This window comes from Leptonychotes weddellii, chromosome 7, assembly GCF_054177405.1.
Source record: "Leptonychotes weddellii isolate Sample4059 chromosome 7, ASM5417740v2, whole genome shotgun sequence".
In the NCBI taxonomy this organism is placed as follows: Eukaryota; Metazoa; Chordata; class Mammalia; order Carnivora; family Phocidae; genus Leptonychotes; species Leptonychotes weddellii.
The window spans coordinates 6,946,878-6,963,943 of NC_138375.1; the positions used below are offsets into that span (position 1 = coordinate 6,946,878).

The 17,066-nt window shown below is 43.2% G+C and overlaps 1 long non-coding RNA gene across 1 annotated transcript in view; it reads right to left on the reverse strand.

Moving 5' to 3' along the window:
* The window catches only part of LOC115938763 (uncharacterized), an 81,498-nt gene that overhangs the window by 40,278 nt on the left and 24,154 nt on the right, over window positions 1-17,066 (reverse strand). The window contains exons 3-5 of the long non-coding RNA XR_014146837.1: window positions 5,690-5,779; window positions 4,257-4,465; window positions 2,443-4,036 (exon numbers count right to left, since the gene is read on the reverse strand). This is a non-coding gene — a long non-coding RNA (uncharacterized LOC115938763). The remainder of the gene's footprint in view (window positions 1-2,442; window positions 4,037-4,256; window positions 4,466-5,689; window positions 5,780-17,066) is intronic.

Consider the following 17,066-nt stretch of genomic DNA (forward strand, 5'->3'; position numbering starts at 1 on the left):
GGACAAGGAGCACCCTGAAGTCAAGTTTTGAAACTTTGAGGGTACTTCTCCAAAGGCCACCTGAGAGCTGACAAAGGAGAGGCAGATCCATTTACTCCAGATTGTGATTTCAGAAGAATGACCAGCTCAGAAGCCAAGCACGCACCTCCGCGGGGCTCCGGGGAGTCCTCTCTACACTTGGCCATGCTTCTCCCTCAGGACACTCAGGAGCGCTCCCATCTCTCTGTGGTAGGGAGCCCGTCCCTGGCCACCTCGCTCTCAGCTACTCCTCCTTTGCTTTGCTTACTGGTGTCTAGGCTAAGGGGGATTCTGTTGTTCACGTTTTGTTTCTTCATTGTCTCTCTCCCCTCTAGAATGTTAGCAGAAGGAGGGCAGGACGTGACTCTCCCGTGTGCATGGCTCTGATCTCAGTACCTCAAAGAAAACCTGGTACATAGTACACGTTCAGTCAACGCTGCTAGAATAAAATAATGATAAACAAACTCTACGCCTAAATGCACATACTGTGCTGTTTCCAGAGGCTATATTAGAGGAGCTATGATATTACATTAAAAAAATTCTCTGGGGGGTTCCCAGGAAACAGTGTTCTTATGTCCTGATAACTCACTACTGTTCGTGAAACAGTAATCAGAGAATGACAGACTGACTACTGAGAGATTAAGGAAGAGGAAACAGGCATTAATTTCTCTTTGAGACCTTGTCACAGGTGAGACATTCCTCTGAGAGCCGCTCCTTCCAAAGCCCATCCTCCCTCAGTGACACCCCGCTAAGCAAATGCCTTGTCCCTGAGGACCGGGGCGCTGCGGGGCGGTCACGTGCCTTAAGCGTGCAATTGTCGTTTTCCATATAGATCCCAAGACTCCTGCCTGGAGCACATTTGTAAATGATTCAGAGATGATGGAAAATGACATGAAACCACAGTCCTTCATTTTCCTGACAACCTGTCCTAAAAACAAACTCAATCCGTTACGGTGGTCTTTGAGATCACTCCGCGCTTGGATGGTTGTGTCAACACCAGGGCAATCTGGGATGTATCAGTAACGTCGGTCATTCCAAGAAGCCTGCTTTTGCTGGAAGCTACGGTAGCCTTCTACAGTGGGTCTTCAGTAAACGTTCCCTGGGCGGCAGGGTTCCTCCCAGAGGGGCCCGTAGAGGGGAAGAAAAGCCCCGAGTGGGAAGTCACGGCCAGCTCACCCCCCAGAACGGCCCTGACAAGCTCTTTGTTCCGGTCAGCCTGAGCGAAAGGCATGAAATTGGTTATCTGGGCAGGTCTCATTACCCACGATGTAAAATATATGTTTAACACACTCCATTTTATCAAATTGGCTGCTACGGTCACCTGGAAAACACTGCCCTTGAAGATCCAGTAAGCAGTCTGATCATTTCCATGAGTTTTAAATCATGCTGAAGGAGGCTAAGCAAATATCCAAACACCCAGCATTTATGGAAGCAGAATACCCGTCACATCTTCATGAGACGTAGACGTTGAGATAGGAAGTTGCCGATCTTAGCAACTTTAGGCAGTGGTCAGCCTTTGTCTCTGAGTCTGCTGTGTCCTTTTGCACCTCCTCCCCCACACCACACACACACACACACACACACACACACACACACACGCCATTCACACTCTAAAAAGCCTCTCCTGACAATAACCTCTTTAATAATGCAGCATGGAGCAGAGGGCTAGAAATTATCTTGTTGTTCTGCCTGAACCCAAGTGACAGGAGAAAATATTTCCCAACCCTCACATCCTTGAGATGCTAAAACTTGATTTGCAATTAGTTTGGTGCTGAATACAAGTGCCCGATGGAATGGCATTGTAGCAAGACTGATGATTCTACTGCGCAAAACCATAAATAGCACACTTATTTAAGACGATTTGAATGCAGAACAAAAGGTACCTTAGAAATAACCATCCAGCTAACAAAACCACATCCCTGAGTGGGTAGGTCTGAATTTAATGAAATGATGTAAAATGTGTGCTTGAAATGTCTAGGAGGCTTGGAATGTACTCCGTTCTCTTGGGAATAGTTTGGGTTTGCATTACTAATTAATAGAAGTTCCCAGTGAAGGTGTGTGTGTGTGTGTCTGTGTGTGTGTGTGTGTGTGTGTGTGTGTGGTGAGTACTCTAGAAATGCCCACACCAAAACACACAATACCAGAAACTGCATTTCTCTGAAAATGAATGCCATTAATTTGTAACATCCGGCATGCAAGATCTGGATGTAAGCACGAGAATTAAGAGGCTGCTTGTGGAATCCAGATGGCCAGGGTTCTGTAGTGATCACTTTCTTTCCATCACTGCCAACCTCTGCATGCAGTTATCTAATGGGGAGTTCACAGAGAATAACCCAGAAGCTAGAAGACCACAGGGACCCTCATCACACAAGCATGAAGACATAAAAACCCACTTGGCAAATGCAAAAGGAAAAATGAGATTACCTTTAAAGGGATTATGAAGCTGGCTAGGAAATGCTAAGGATATTCATACAAGCCTCTTTCTTGCTGGCTGTCCTTGCTCACAGAATGTTAATTCCAAATGGTGTTGGCGGGCACTCTCTCCAGATCCTTCAAAACATACAGATTCCTGACACATAGGCATGAGGGTTAAATGAAAAATCAATTTACAGTTCTCATGTGAGGCGAAAAAAACTTCAGGGACTACAACAGTTAACAAAGAGAAGTGACAGCTTAAATTTGAATTTGCAGAGCACCTTGCAAATTGTTTGCACAGATGTGACATTATTTACATGATAATTTCATGCTTCTCAGCACACAGAGGAAAATAAAACTTAGATGACATAATGGGACCATTAATCCTATTAATGGATTAAGGGTTGCTTCTAGAACCTTCCTGCTGCTTCATCATCTTGATATAATTGGCAATATTGCTATCTCTGCATTCCATCCCCTACTGCGAAAGGCAAGTCAGAAAGAAAACAAGTTTGCTACCTTGCCTAAAAAAATAATGTTTACTAGTGTCAAAAATGTTTGAGGCACTAAGGTGCATTTACAGTTCCCTCTGAAACAACACGGGGTTGAGCTGCCCAGGTCCACTGAGAAGTGGATCTTTTCTGATAACGACAGAACAGGGCTGTAAATGTATTTTCTCTTCCTTATGATTTTCTTAATATTTTCTTTTCTCTAGCTTATTTTATTGGAAGGACACAGTATATAATACATGTAACATACAATATATGAGTTAATCGACTGGACTGTTCGTGTTATTGGTAAAGCTTCTGGTCAACAGTAGGCAATCAGTAGCTAAGTTTTGAGAGAGTCAAAAGTTACATGCGGATTTTCCACTGCAGGGGGTGGGGGTGTTGTCTGTGCCCGATTCCCCTCCCCCCCCACACTGTTCAAGGGTCAGCTGTATCTGGAATAACCTCCAGCCAAAGTGTTAAGAAACGTTTTAGGACTGAAGCACTTCCCGCTCATGGAAAGAACAGAATACAGAGCTTTGTCTACAATACTCATTTCAGCAACCACCAAAGAAATAAGCATATATCAGCCACAAAACCACTAAGCTTCTTTAACGTGACGTTGCTACTGTTCATTCAGACTGCGCTGAATCAGCTCCATTTCAGCGGCGATGCTCCAGAAGCAAGAAATGATAGATCACAGTTGCGGTGAGCTCCGCTGCGAAAGCACAGGAGGAATTCTCCTCCGTCCGCACTCGCATGTCATCACTTACTTGCAATTTTGGTAGAGGACTCTCCAAACTGGGAAAGATGAGGAGGCCGCGGGATAGATTCAGATTCAAGAGATTTGAGCCTCACCCTCCGCCCTGAAAAATACTCCATGTTGTCCGTCTGTAAATAGAATGATGGCCCCACCCACACACGCCCTGGCGCAAAGTGCCCGGGTGAACCAAAATTACCTGCCTGTGAAAAATGGCTCCCCGTACATCAGCATCTATCCATTCTGGCCTTCTTTGCCTCTGCCATTTGTCTTGATTTTCATTTAGAGCTGGGCACTCCAGGCACACTCCCTCACAGTCGTGGGTGGGTGTGTACTGTCCTTGTCACCCATGGACCTACACAGGGGAAAGAAATTACTCATTGATTTTCCTTTCCATGGAATGGTGTCTTTGGAATGGTTTCTTGAACCAGGTCAGTAATGCATGCAGCCCCAGGACTGGGAACATAGACGGGACGCCAGCCGGGGCTCTCCTGCTCACCGCTCAGCCCTTCTGAGCACAGGTCCCGCCCAGGATCACCACCGTCCAGCTCTGTTGATTAAGAGAAAGTATGCACCTCAGAAGTCGGAAGAATGGACCAAAAGGATATTCTCCCATCTGAGCAGTGGAAATGGCGTGATGTGAGCTTTGTTCTACTTCTTTATGCTGAAGGAGGTTTGGGATGGCTCATCCAGAACGGAGGCTGCAGCGTGGACAAGCAGGGACGGGGGAAACAGAGAGAAGGGTAGAGATGGATCAGGAGCAGACACGCGGAGTGGGCAGGACCTGCGTGCCATAGTAGAAGATAAAGCTGGGTATGGGGGTGGGACCAACAGAGAGTCCTTCATAGCAGGCTGAGGGGTTCATGCTTTATCTGGGGGTGGCAAACTGCCTCATGCACCAAATCTGGCCCACCACCTATTTTTGTAAATCAGCTCTCATGGGATCGCAGTCTCCCACCTAAGACCAAAGTGACCCAGCCAGTGGCCCAGGTAAACCTGTGTCTGTAGGAGTAAAAGCTGCATATCTGGGGGAAACTGAGTCACACAACAGCTCAATCACATCCAGGGAGCCCCAGGGGCACCCTCTGTCTTTGCTCCGCTTGGCCCCATCCCACTGGCACTGTAGGGGTGGCCCTGATTCATCCTTCTCATTGTTGTGACAAACCCTCTTCTTGCTACCAAGACTCTCTTTGATCACCAGCTTCTTACTCAGAACACACTGGAAGTTCAAGATGGTTGGTTGGTGATACTAACTCTTTGAAATGATTATAATAAAATCCAGTTTTAACCTCTTTCTCAAAACCGTATTTTAATTTTGTTCAAATGGTCTGCTCTACATAAGAGATACAGTAATCTCTGAACAAAACAGTTTTTAAAAGTAATCTTTCTGACTACCCTATGCTTCTATATTAAGCTTTTGCTATAGCTTATTGAAGAAGTAAACAAGCATCAATGCAAATCAGGTTATGCTTGGTTGTAGTTAAAGAAGAGAAATAACCAAGGGACACCAGAAGCTGAAATGAGTCATGAGCTTTTCTAAAAACAAAATAAAATAAAGAGGTAAACTCAGAAAACTTATAATTGGGAAATCTCTAAGGACTTTACAGGCAAAGTGTATTACAGATTTATTTTTCCTTCTGGGCTTTGCTACTTGGGAAACCCAAACTTGTTAATGCAGATGAGCAGATGTGTCCTGAGCATCCACGTCGACACCAGCCTTGGCCAGCCTGAGGCCATTAGCGATCTGAAATGCAGGTCTGCTACGAGCACTCATTGGACTTTTATTATGAGATATTCATGGTGAATCACAAAAGAGCATTTTAATCATAATCTCTATAAAACACATTGATAATAAGAAAAATAGCCACCAAACTGCAGCTTAGACCTTTATTTATTTTCCAAAGGCACTCCAAGGTAATTACACATTTGGCAGGTTAATATTAAATTCAAATTTAACAAGTAAGATTAGCTTTTATAACATCATGAACTGACAATTTCTTGTACTCACCATATGATGATTCATACGGTATTGGAGCCAGTGGGTGCATCCCAATACTGCCTCCTAGTGGTACTGTGGCTTAATTACAGGAACAGTGTTCTGAAAAACAGTTCTTTGAAAAATGAAACATCGGGTGATTACAAACACCATGACATTAAGCCAGGTAGCCCTGATGTCTGGGGTGACCGAACACCCATCACTACCCTTTGAGAGAGCCTACTGTGAGCTCAGTGCTGAACTAAGAAATAAAATTACCACCTAGAAAATGTGGTTTTATTAATATGCAAATTCAGATTATCAAACCACATTATTAAACTAGAAAAGAAGGATGTGGTACAATCAGGTGCTGTTAATTCAACCTACACAGCTTTTCCTTTACCTAGAATGACAATACCAGACTATTGAGACAGCTTGGCATTAAGTGTGCACTGGAAACCACACCCGCTTGAATTCTCGGAAACTGGTTTAAGAAACTGATTAGCCCATTCCCCTCCCCAATGACCCCTGAGTTTTTCCACCCTGACAATTGTGGTCATGCAAAACCTCCAGAATGCTTCATGCCAAATGTCCAGCCCAAATCCCTTTTGGGTACTTCAGGATCCGATTCAAATCCCACCTTCAAAATACCTTCCTTCTCTCTCGAAACTAAAGTGAGCTCTTCTTCTAACTATTAGGTTGGCAATAATGAAACAGATAGCCCTTTCTATGGTAACCACCTCTACCCCTTTATGCTTATATTACATCATTTACTCCCTTTACTCACCTGTCACAAGCTGTGATTACCTCACCAAGCTCTGTTTTTATTTGTTTACTGTTTGTCCCCATAGAATGGATACCTCCTGAAGCCAGGGACCTAGCTGCTCTGCTCACTACTGAATATCTCGCTCCTTGCAGTGTCTAGCACATGGTAGATGCTGAATAAATATCTGCCGAATGAATAAACATTTAGTGTTGCCGAAGGTATTACAGTCAGTCCTACACTTGCTGGTAAGATGGTACAAATTATTTAGGGGACAATTTAGCAATATGAATCAAACTTCATTATGCAAACAGAGTAGTAAAATGTAAGATATAACCCAAGTGTTTATCAAGAAAATGGAAATAAATGATGTGACTCAAACAATAATATGCTATGCAGCCATCAAAAATGATGATGTTCATCTATATTTACTGACGTGAAAAAAATGTCCGTGACATATAAACTAAAAAAAAAAACAAAAATAAAAACAAACAAACCAGGGTTCACAACACCATGTGTAATGGTTAATTCTATGTGTCAACTGGGCTACGGGGTGCCCAAATATTTGGTCAAACCTTATTTTTCATGTTTCTGAGTCTGTGAGAGTGTTTTTCATTGTTTGGTTTTATTTTATTTTAGATGAGAATAACATTTAAAACAACAGACCTAAGAAAATGCTGATCACCCTCCCTAACATGGGTGGGCCTATTCAGTCAGCTAAACCCCTGAATAGCACAAAAAGGCTGAACCACCCCTGGTAAGAGAAAATTCTTCCCACCTGACTGCCTTCAAATGGAGACATTGACTTTTTTTCCTGCCTTCAGACTCAAATTGAAACATCAGCTCTCCCTGGTTTTGAGCTCTCCCACTGGCCCTCCTGGTCCTCAGGTCTTCAGACTCACACTGGAACTAAGCCATCAGCCCTCCTGAGTCTCCAGCTTGTCAACTCATCCTACAGAGCTCAAGACCCGCCAAACTCCGTAATGCATGAGACAAGTCCTCTGATTCTATGATCTATCGATATTGATGTATCTCTTGCTAACTCTATAAACAGACAGAGACAGATATAGATACATCCTATTGGTTCTGTTTCTCCAGCCAACCCTAATACAGCATGGATACTAGAATCTCATGTTGTTAAAATATTACAACTGGGTAGATTTAGTGGTGGTGGGTTGACTGCAGTGTGTCCCAATTGAATGTTCATGCCTCCCTGTTTCCATTCTCTTCCAGAATCCCTCTCATGCTGACTCTAGGTATGCTTAGCCACTTAACTTGATTTTTACCAGTGGGACAATAGCAGATATGATAGAAGCAAAAACTTGAAACATATTCGTATGTTGGCCTTTGCCTTTCTGTTGCTCCTGAAACCTGAGGCTGCTGTGTGAACCAGCCCAGGGTCATCTGCAGGAGTAAGGAGAAGCCACTGAAGAAAGGCCCCAGATGTCCCACCTGTGCTGGTCAAGGCCAAACCACCAGCTGATGGTGAGGTCATGTGAGACTGGACTGCGCCAGAACTCCCCAACTGAACCCAGTACAAATGGTCAACCTGAAGAATCATGAGCTACATAAATGCTGATAACAATAAACAATAAATAAGTAAATGCTTGGTATTCCAAACTACTAAGTTTGGGGATGGTTTCTTATAAAGCAAACAATAACTAATAGATTATAATGGAACAAAAAACCTAGAAGTTTATATTCTAAATTGTCAATAGCGGTAATTTCTGCGTAGAGATCATAGATGACTTTCATCTTTACATCCTGTTTATGAGAATGTATTATGTCTATGAGCACAGAAAAAATAAAAACACATTTTTGTTTTAAAAAATTAATTATTTTTTTTTTAAAGATTTTATTTATTTATTTATTTGAGACAGAGAGAATGAGAGAGAGAGAGCACATGAGAGGGGTGAGGGTCAGAGGGAGAAGCAGGCTCCCTGCTGAGCAGGGAGCCCAATGCGGGACTCGATCCCGGGACTCCAGGATCATGACCTGAGCCGAAAGCAGTCACTTAACCAACTGAGCCACCCAGGCGCCCCTAAAAAATTAATTCTTTAAAAGGGATTTCTCTCTTCTGAGATTTCCTGCAGTAATTATTATTTGCACAACTAATACTCTGATTAGTTATAAAGTGTTCTGATATCTTGAACTGATCTTCAAGGCTCTCCCTGTTATTTGACTATGGGAGTAGAACATGCTGTTGTATGGATTAGTGGGTGTGCGTGTATCTTCCATAGGTATTAAACATAAAACCAGCCTATAGCATGGAATCATAGGTGGATTCTTTACTTTGATTTGAAATCACTATTTTATATATATTTTTTAAGATTTTATTTATTCATTTGACAGAAAGAGACATAGCGAGAGAGGGAACACAAGCACGGGGAGTGGGAGAGGGAGAAGCAGGCTTCCCGCGGAGCAGGGAGCCCAATGTGGGGCTCGATCCCAGGACGCTGGGATCATGACCTGAGCCGAAGGCAGACGCTTAATGACTAAGCCACCCAGGCACCCCATGAAATCACTATTTTATATGAACAAGTAAGGCAGAGTCTGGAATGGAATAGCTTCAAGAAAAAGAGAGTCCCTAGCAACGTCTATGTTTGAAATTAATGAGTTGCCTGAAAAGCCAATACTCGTGAGTCTGGTACCGTTGCATCTCCCCATGCCCGGAAGCTAACAGCTTCCTTTGGTTACACCATGACTCTACGCTTCAACTGCCAATTTCAAGTTTAACTCGGATTGATTTAAACAACATATATACATACAAACCAGTAAATTCAACAAATCATGAAAATTTGGAACACAAATTTGAAGTTCAGTTACAGAGGTAACCTGGAAAGCGGATAGTTTTTAAAGACGATACAAGAAATAACATGGGGGGAAAAATGGGTACACCAAAAGAGTCCAAATGTAAAACAGATCATTCTCAACTTTCATTTTTAGACAATATAACAAAGAGACCAAAAGTTATCCACCTTCAACCAAGTTAATAAAGAAATATATAGGGGCGCCTGGGTGGCTCAGTCGTTAAGCGTCTGCCTTCCGCTCAGGTCATGATCCCAGTGTCCTGGGATCGAGCCCCGCATCGGGTTCCCTGCTCAGCGGGAAGCCTGCTTCTCCCCCTCCCACTCCCCCACTTGTGTTCCCTATCTCGCTGTGTCTCTCTCTGTCAAATAAATAAATAAAATCTTAAAAAAAGAAGAAATATATAGAAAGCAGGCATCATGCAGCTTTCTTTGATTTTCCCAAAAGACTCCCTGTACACTTTTAAGAGCGAGATGATACAGAACAAAAGAGATGATACAAGCGAGGCAAGAGGTAGATTAGAAACTGAAGCAAGACCACCACTGCCTTCAGCTGCAAGAAGGTCGCTGGGCTACCTTGGGGAGTGCCCTTACCTACCGTAAAGCTAAGTGGCTACAACAAGGATCGGAACCCCGGGGTTCTAAAATCTGCTGGCAGCACTCAAATGGTAGTGGGAAGAATGAGGAGCTGTGTGACCAGGTTTCAAAGAATTTGAATCATTTAGGTAATTGGGCCAGCAGATGGCAAATGTGGTTCATTTTGCAAGACTGAAATAATTAGTCTGGGAGAGAGAAGCTAATCTAGTAATAATGATCTTCTGCTTATGTAGCATTATTTTTTACAAAGCACCTTTCACCACAAGGCTCCCACAGCACCTCTGTGAGGATCGTGCGTGGTCTGCTAAGATGCTAGCAGAGGTGGAAGAGGCATTGAGGAGAAGTGTAATCCGCACAACTGGGGCCCCAGATGAGGGAGGAGGGGGCGAGCAAGGGAGAAGCCGGAAAACCCCAAAGTGATTGATTCACCAAATAAAGATATCTTTTGGACACTCATCTGAGAGAATTCAACCAGCAGAATATTTGCTGGATTCTGAATGTTGACTCATGAAATATTAGGGTACTATTTCCTTGGGGTAAGATTTAAAGTATGTATATACCAGATATCAAGGTTTTTCTCTAGATGAAGGTTTAAAGAGATTAGCTTTATCTTATTAAAATGATGAACACACACACACATACACACACACCCCTCAATTGGCCAAATGAAACTTTTCAATTTTGAGAGTAATTCCCAAGATTGAATAGGTGATTCGGTGAAAAGTAGTCCCAGGGAGAATAGAGAGAGCATTGTTCTTTAAATCCCTCCTTCAGGAGAATACTTCCCTCCTTTCTTCCCTACCCCCTCGCCACCATAGCCCCCTTCCCCACCCCTGCTCCCACCCTCCCAGCTCTTGGTCAACAGAGGGTGTTAGATGTAATTGGGGGCAGCACAGCTAGACTTTCGTGCATTAAGAACCAGTTCTCTAGTCCTGCTCATGACCCCTTCACCGGCCACCTCATGTAAGCAAACATGAGCCTCTGGAACATCTTGAGAGCCTGGATTTTCCATCCACCTAAAACACACTGACATCACCTACCACAGATCAAGTATGGCTTAGCGTGAGTCGGGAGCAAACAGCCTGCTTACATGGCATGTCAAGAGATCAGAAGCGCAGAGAACAGGGACCGTGGAACTTGCCTTGCGTGGCTTTCGAGGCACTTGAGTTACAAATTCCAAAAGCTCAGCAGTTAAAAACGCAGCGTCTCTTGCTTATATAACCAGGGCAATTATTTACACTGATCATCTCTCCCGGGGGTAGATGGGAGAGCATCCAACTGAGTCTACAATCATATTGCTATTAGGGAATGAGGGACTATCTGGATCTCCAAAACCATGGGGGGAGTACCGGGCTTGGGGGGGCTGTGATTCTTGTTTCCATCTACCTGGGGGCCGTCCTATTGCTAGAAGGTCAGATCCAAGTCAGACCTCAGCCCACCTCACAGTGAAGTCACCCTGAAAAGAAAAGATTGTGAACTGTTAGTATTAGACTTCGAGCAACCTGGGTCTGTGTCATGCAGATTCCAAGCCCTCATACTATTTACTTCCCCCCAGCCCCTTCTCAACCACATCAGCCATCATTGCATACAATTCCAGACATCATATTTCAAGGGGGACATTGACAAATGGGGGTTCGGTCAGTGGGGTGACATGTTTGGTGAGAGCCCCCTAGAACCAGGTGACTTAAAGAGAAATTCGCAGAATTGGGGATATTTGTTTTTTAAATTGGGGAACTTAAAGTGTTTTAAGGTGTGATCATACATAAGAGAGGTTCAACTTAATCTATTTGTATAACTTGGAGCAGTGCTGCCCAGAAAAAAAATATAATGTAAAGCACATGTAAAATTTTAAGTTTTCTAGTACCCATACTTTTTAAAAGTAAAAAACAAAAACAAAACACGGTGAAATTAACTTTCTTATTGAGAACATTATGTTAGTTTCAGGTTAACAACATAATGATTTGGTATTCGGATATATTGTGACATGACCACCACTGTAAGTCTAGTTAACATCCATCACCATGCATGGTTACAACTGTTTTTCTTGTGATGAGAACTTGTAAGATCTACTCCCTTAGCAACTTCCAAATATGCAACATGGTATTATTAACTAGTCACCATACTGCACATTACATCTCATGACTTACTCATTTTATAACTAGAAGGTTGTATTGACATTGATTTTAATAATGTACTTCATTAACCCAATATATCCAAAATATCATTACAGCCATGTAATCAATATTTTTTAAAAATTGAGTATTAAGAAATTCAATACTTTTTTCTTATTGTGTCTTTGAAATCCAACGTGTATTTGACACAATTCACACCAGCCACATGTGGCCAGTGGCTGCCTTATCGATCAGAGCAGATCTAGAACCTAAACTGGGCCATGATGTCCTAGACACATCTGTCTTCGGGGGCGCCTGGGTGGCTCAGTCAGTTGAGCATCTAACTTTGGGTCCCCTCATGATCTCAGGGTCCTGGGATCGAGCCTCATGTCGGATTCCTTGCTCAGTGAGGAGTCTGCTTGTCCCTCTGCCCCTCCCCCCCCGACTTGTACTCTCACTCTCGCTCTCAAATAAATAAATAAAATCTTTAAAAAAGAAAAAAAAAAAGGTCCGTCTTCAAAGTCCAGTGTGACCTGAGGCTCTTCCTTCCCTAAATGATTACGAGTCATAAATGTTTGTGGCTGATGGTAATTTCTCAATTGGCAAAAAATTTCTTCACAGCTCTTGCCTCTTTCCAACAAATGCTAACAAAGAGTCACCTGCTCCCAGATCCCTCTCTCCCTGCCATAAGCCACACTTTCTTTCTTGTGGCAAACAGCCTGCATCTCCTCCTCTGCCCTGCCATCTTCCATGTCCCTCTCACATTCTGAATAGGCACACCACCCCCAGGCACATCTCACACCGAGCTCACACTACTGAACACCTGTAAACTGAATCGCAACAGCACATTGGTGCAAAGCACAAGCAGCTTTATAACACCACTCAATAGCTGCAAGCAAAGCAGTCCAAGCAGGAAGTTCTCATTGCCACAGTGCTTCAGTAACACATTCGTGCCCTTTGAGTTTCTCACCTGTCTTGCAGTTTTTGTTGTTGTTTTAACAAACACGGCTACAAAAACTATTGCGAAAAGTACACCCTCCAAGACCTGCCTATCTTTGTTTAATTACAGGGGCCTACGAAGTTTTCTGAGCATAAATTTTATGCCAGAAAAACCCTAGAGGATGTTATCCAAGGTGTACTCCACCAGAAAAAATCCAAACCTGGCAAAAATCAGCATCTATGTCTGTTACAGGTATCTTGGAGTATCTTGGGAATTGCAGACATTTGGATTGTAGATCCTTCACAGATTCTTTTACAGATGGCCATTTTATAATGCTTTATGCTGTAACAAGAAGCTAATAAATGGGAGCACTTATCTCTTCCCTTCTCAACTGACACCAGAAAAAAGTAGCCTCTGGTTCTCCCCCAAAGCATCCTCACTGTTCTTGGCACGAGATGATGCCAGCAAGTAAAAGTTGCTAAGTGTTGCTTTTAGAAAGAAAATGAGATGCATGCGTTAGGTCTCAGCGTGTCTTAAGGAAAGTGCCAAGCTCAGTATTTTTTAAATATTCTCACCATAGGGACGGGAGGGGAAAAAAGTATCAGAATAATCTATGAATCCAAATGCTTTTTAATTGTGATTTGACTGTAGTTCTCATCTGCTGGTTTCATTAACTCCTGCACATGAAGAAAGAATGCACACGTTAGCAGGTATGACCCCTACCAGTAGTCTCCACAGGCATCATAGTGAGGACTGAGGAGTGCAGATTCTTTTAAGACATTATTTAAGGTTCTCCTCAACTGTCCACACCGCATATTGATTTTCTATCACAGCTCTGTGTCTGGAGGGCTGGTACTACCATTGATCCACAGAGATCATTTTTAGTGCATCAAAGAGGTACAGAAGGTAAGCCTCCAAGGGAAAGACGGGAACCATGCTTTTAGGGCGGGACGTGGCTCAGCGGTGTAAAAGTCACATCAAATATTAAGCTGAACTTGAGATTTTTTTTTTAATGATCTGAAATCTGTTGACATATGAGACTCAATGGGACACAAAAAAAGGAAAGGATTATTACCTCTTCTAATGGAAAAACTCCCCCTGATGGAATGGAAGCAAGCTGCAGGAGCTGATAAATTGAATTCTGCATTTATCTTTTCTCGGGGAGGACTTGGAGGTTGTAAATCACCAGTGTCTAGGCTGTGAAGTTCAATCAGTCAAGATGCTATGTTAATAAGTCAAGGTCATGAGTCAGTCCAAGGACAAGCTGGTTAGCTCTGCTCCATCCTCAAGAGTTGTCCCGGGAACTCTAATGTTGGAGTTGTGCTGTTCTCAGGACAAGGGAGTAGCTGATTTCATGAAGTTTATTAGAGCAAAGGGCAAAACTGCTCTAGAGACAGAGCAGCCCACCTCCCAGGCTGGAATGCTAAAGCTCACAGAAATCCTACGCACTCCAAAAAGTTAGACTCGGGCTCACTCTATTAGTCAGATCAGGCTACCATAACACAAAACCACACTTCCCTAAACAGTCTTCGCTTTAAAAAAAAAAGACAGACTATCTTTTCTTTTTTGAGTGAGACAGTTTAGATACCCTTTGCCCAAACGTTTTTTTGGATACTAATAGAGTTAAACATGTACATGAGTAATGAAAAGATAATTCACTTACACCTAAGTGGATAACTAACTCAACTCATGAGGCTTTGAAGACAAAACACAAGGTCAAAGGAAAACCATTATAAATCTGAAAATCTGGGTTTCTAATATGATGACTTGCATAGTTCCTGGTACTAAATAGACCCTCCATGTTGAATGAATGAACGAATGAATATTTTTCAATAATGGAAGGAGACTAATACAAATTAAAATCAAAGCCAGAAATGGCCTCACTCGTCAATGCTTATTCAAGATGAAAGTTGAACTAAAATGACTTTTCTTTTTAAAATCAGTATTTCAAAATATAAAATTGTAGCATTTCCAACACAGATAATTACATTTCTTATCAAATGCACTGGTCCTTATAAAATAATTCAGTATAACATATATCCAGTTTAATTAAAATTTATAAGTGGTTATGGACCAAACCAAGTGTATCTTAATTAAATCTGAACATGGCTCACAGATGTTAAGGTTGACCCCAATTTTAATAAAAGAGAAGGAAATACAATCATTAGAGGCTTGGCTAAAGAATTTTGGTCAGGTGGAAAGCAAGATGAGTGGGAGGCCAAGACAGTCCCTTCTACTTCAGGCTGGAAAGTAAGTAACCCACCGGCTGGAACATACAGAAAGATAGGCCAGCCCCCGAAATGGAAGTAGGGAGCTAAATGATGAACACCCAAGTCATCATCAAGGAATCAACTTACACATGATCAGGGAGGAGGGGGCCCTACTCTAACATCTTAGAAGAACCCAGTCATTTCTGCCCAGTCAGTTCAAACTCATCAGAAATGGAGACAGGGCTGTCTTAACAAGGCCAATGCTGGAGGCTGAGGGTCCACATGAATAAGGTTACCAGATAAAATTTAGAGTGCCCAGTCTGCTTAGAATTTCAGATGAACAACAACTAATTCTTTGCATGCTTATGGTATGTCCCATGCAATAGACCTCCTGCACTTTCTTCCCCTACACTTGACAACCCTCTGCATGAACCGTCTCAGGGCTTTAACAAAAGGCTTGTCAAGGAGTTTGCTGTAATTCCAATGTAAACCACGATATTTGTTGCCAGCCCTTGACAGGGGTGGGGAAAGACAACCTGTGTTTTAACATTCTTGTCTTTCCAATCCACCTGGTCAGGAGTCCTTCTTTTCAATGTCTCTTCCTCAAAGCAGACCAGACCGGGAGGAGCATGACAGTCAGAGGGAACGACACCGGTCAGAAAATCAATCTAGAAGCGTTTAGTTCAGGTCTCTGTTGTAAACAAACCTGTGCCATGGCTCACATCTGAAACAAAGCCAGACGGCACCTGTGCACTCCAGAAGAGACCCTGGGCGGGTGGGGAAACTGAGGCCCTCCATGGAGAAGCAGGTGCTCTTCCCAAGGTTTGGGTGGCTCTTACTAGCAGAGCTAAGAGTAGCGTTTGACTACAATAAATGACTCTTCCACAAGCTTTTCAATACATAATAAAGCTTGTAAGTGCTACTGCCACTCTGAAACAAATTAATCCCTTCCCATGTAGATGCTCAGGAAAGATTTACATGGGTTAAAACATATTTATTTATGCACTGGTTCATTCAACAATATATACGCCCTATTAACCCCATGGCCAGCGCTGCTGTAGACGCTGAGCTCACAGATGCGATGCCTGCCTGTGAACAGACTGACCTGATGCTCCCCACACCCTTTCCTGCCTCTGCTGGGCACAACCAGGCTACACCTCCCAGCCTGCCTTGCAGCTATGGGGCCGTGTGACTGAGCACTAACCAGGGCTGACGCCGGGTGTTCCCAGCCCAGGTCCGCTGAAAACCTTCCGTGTCAAATCCTCCGTCTCTTCCCGTCCCCTGTCTGCCAAATGGAGGCAGAGGATCCCACAGCAGAGTCCCAGCAGAGGAAAAAGGAGCCACAGGAGGTACCTGGAAGGCTTGCTTGTGCATCAAACACTCACATGTGACTGCCATTTGAAAAAAGTAAATAATCCCCTATTGTGTGAAATTGCAGAGGTGTAGAAGTTATTTGTTACAACAGTCGGACCACCTTGATGCACTTGCCTTGGTGGGATTTACAAGGGAAGTCAGGTAAAAGATCAATGCACAAAGATGGATACGATTACAAATTAATTACAACCTGTGAGTGTTCTATGGAAACAACCAGAGTGCAGCGATAAAGAATAGCTGAGTTGGAGGGGCTGCTTTGGACTTGGCCAGTAATGAGCCAATTATAATAGGGATGGCAAGGGAAGCATCGGATGCTTATGGAGCATTTCTTCCATGGCAGGCCCTGGGATGAGCACTTGATCCACTTAAACTCATTTGCTCTCACAACAAGCCTACAAGGTAGGGATTATCAGTATCTTCATTTTACAGACAAAGAAAAGGATGCTTGGGGCCAGCATATATTCTGATTGGTTGAAGCCTATGCTACCCCAGTTAAGTCTTGTTAATGCTGGCCCTAGGTTAGGGGATGACTGGTAGGTGAAATTTCAGGCAGAGGAGGGGTTCTCAGTCAGGGGTGATTCTGCAAATTAAGAGACCTTTGACAACAT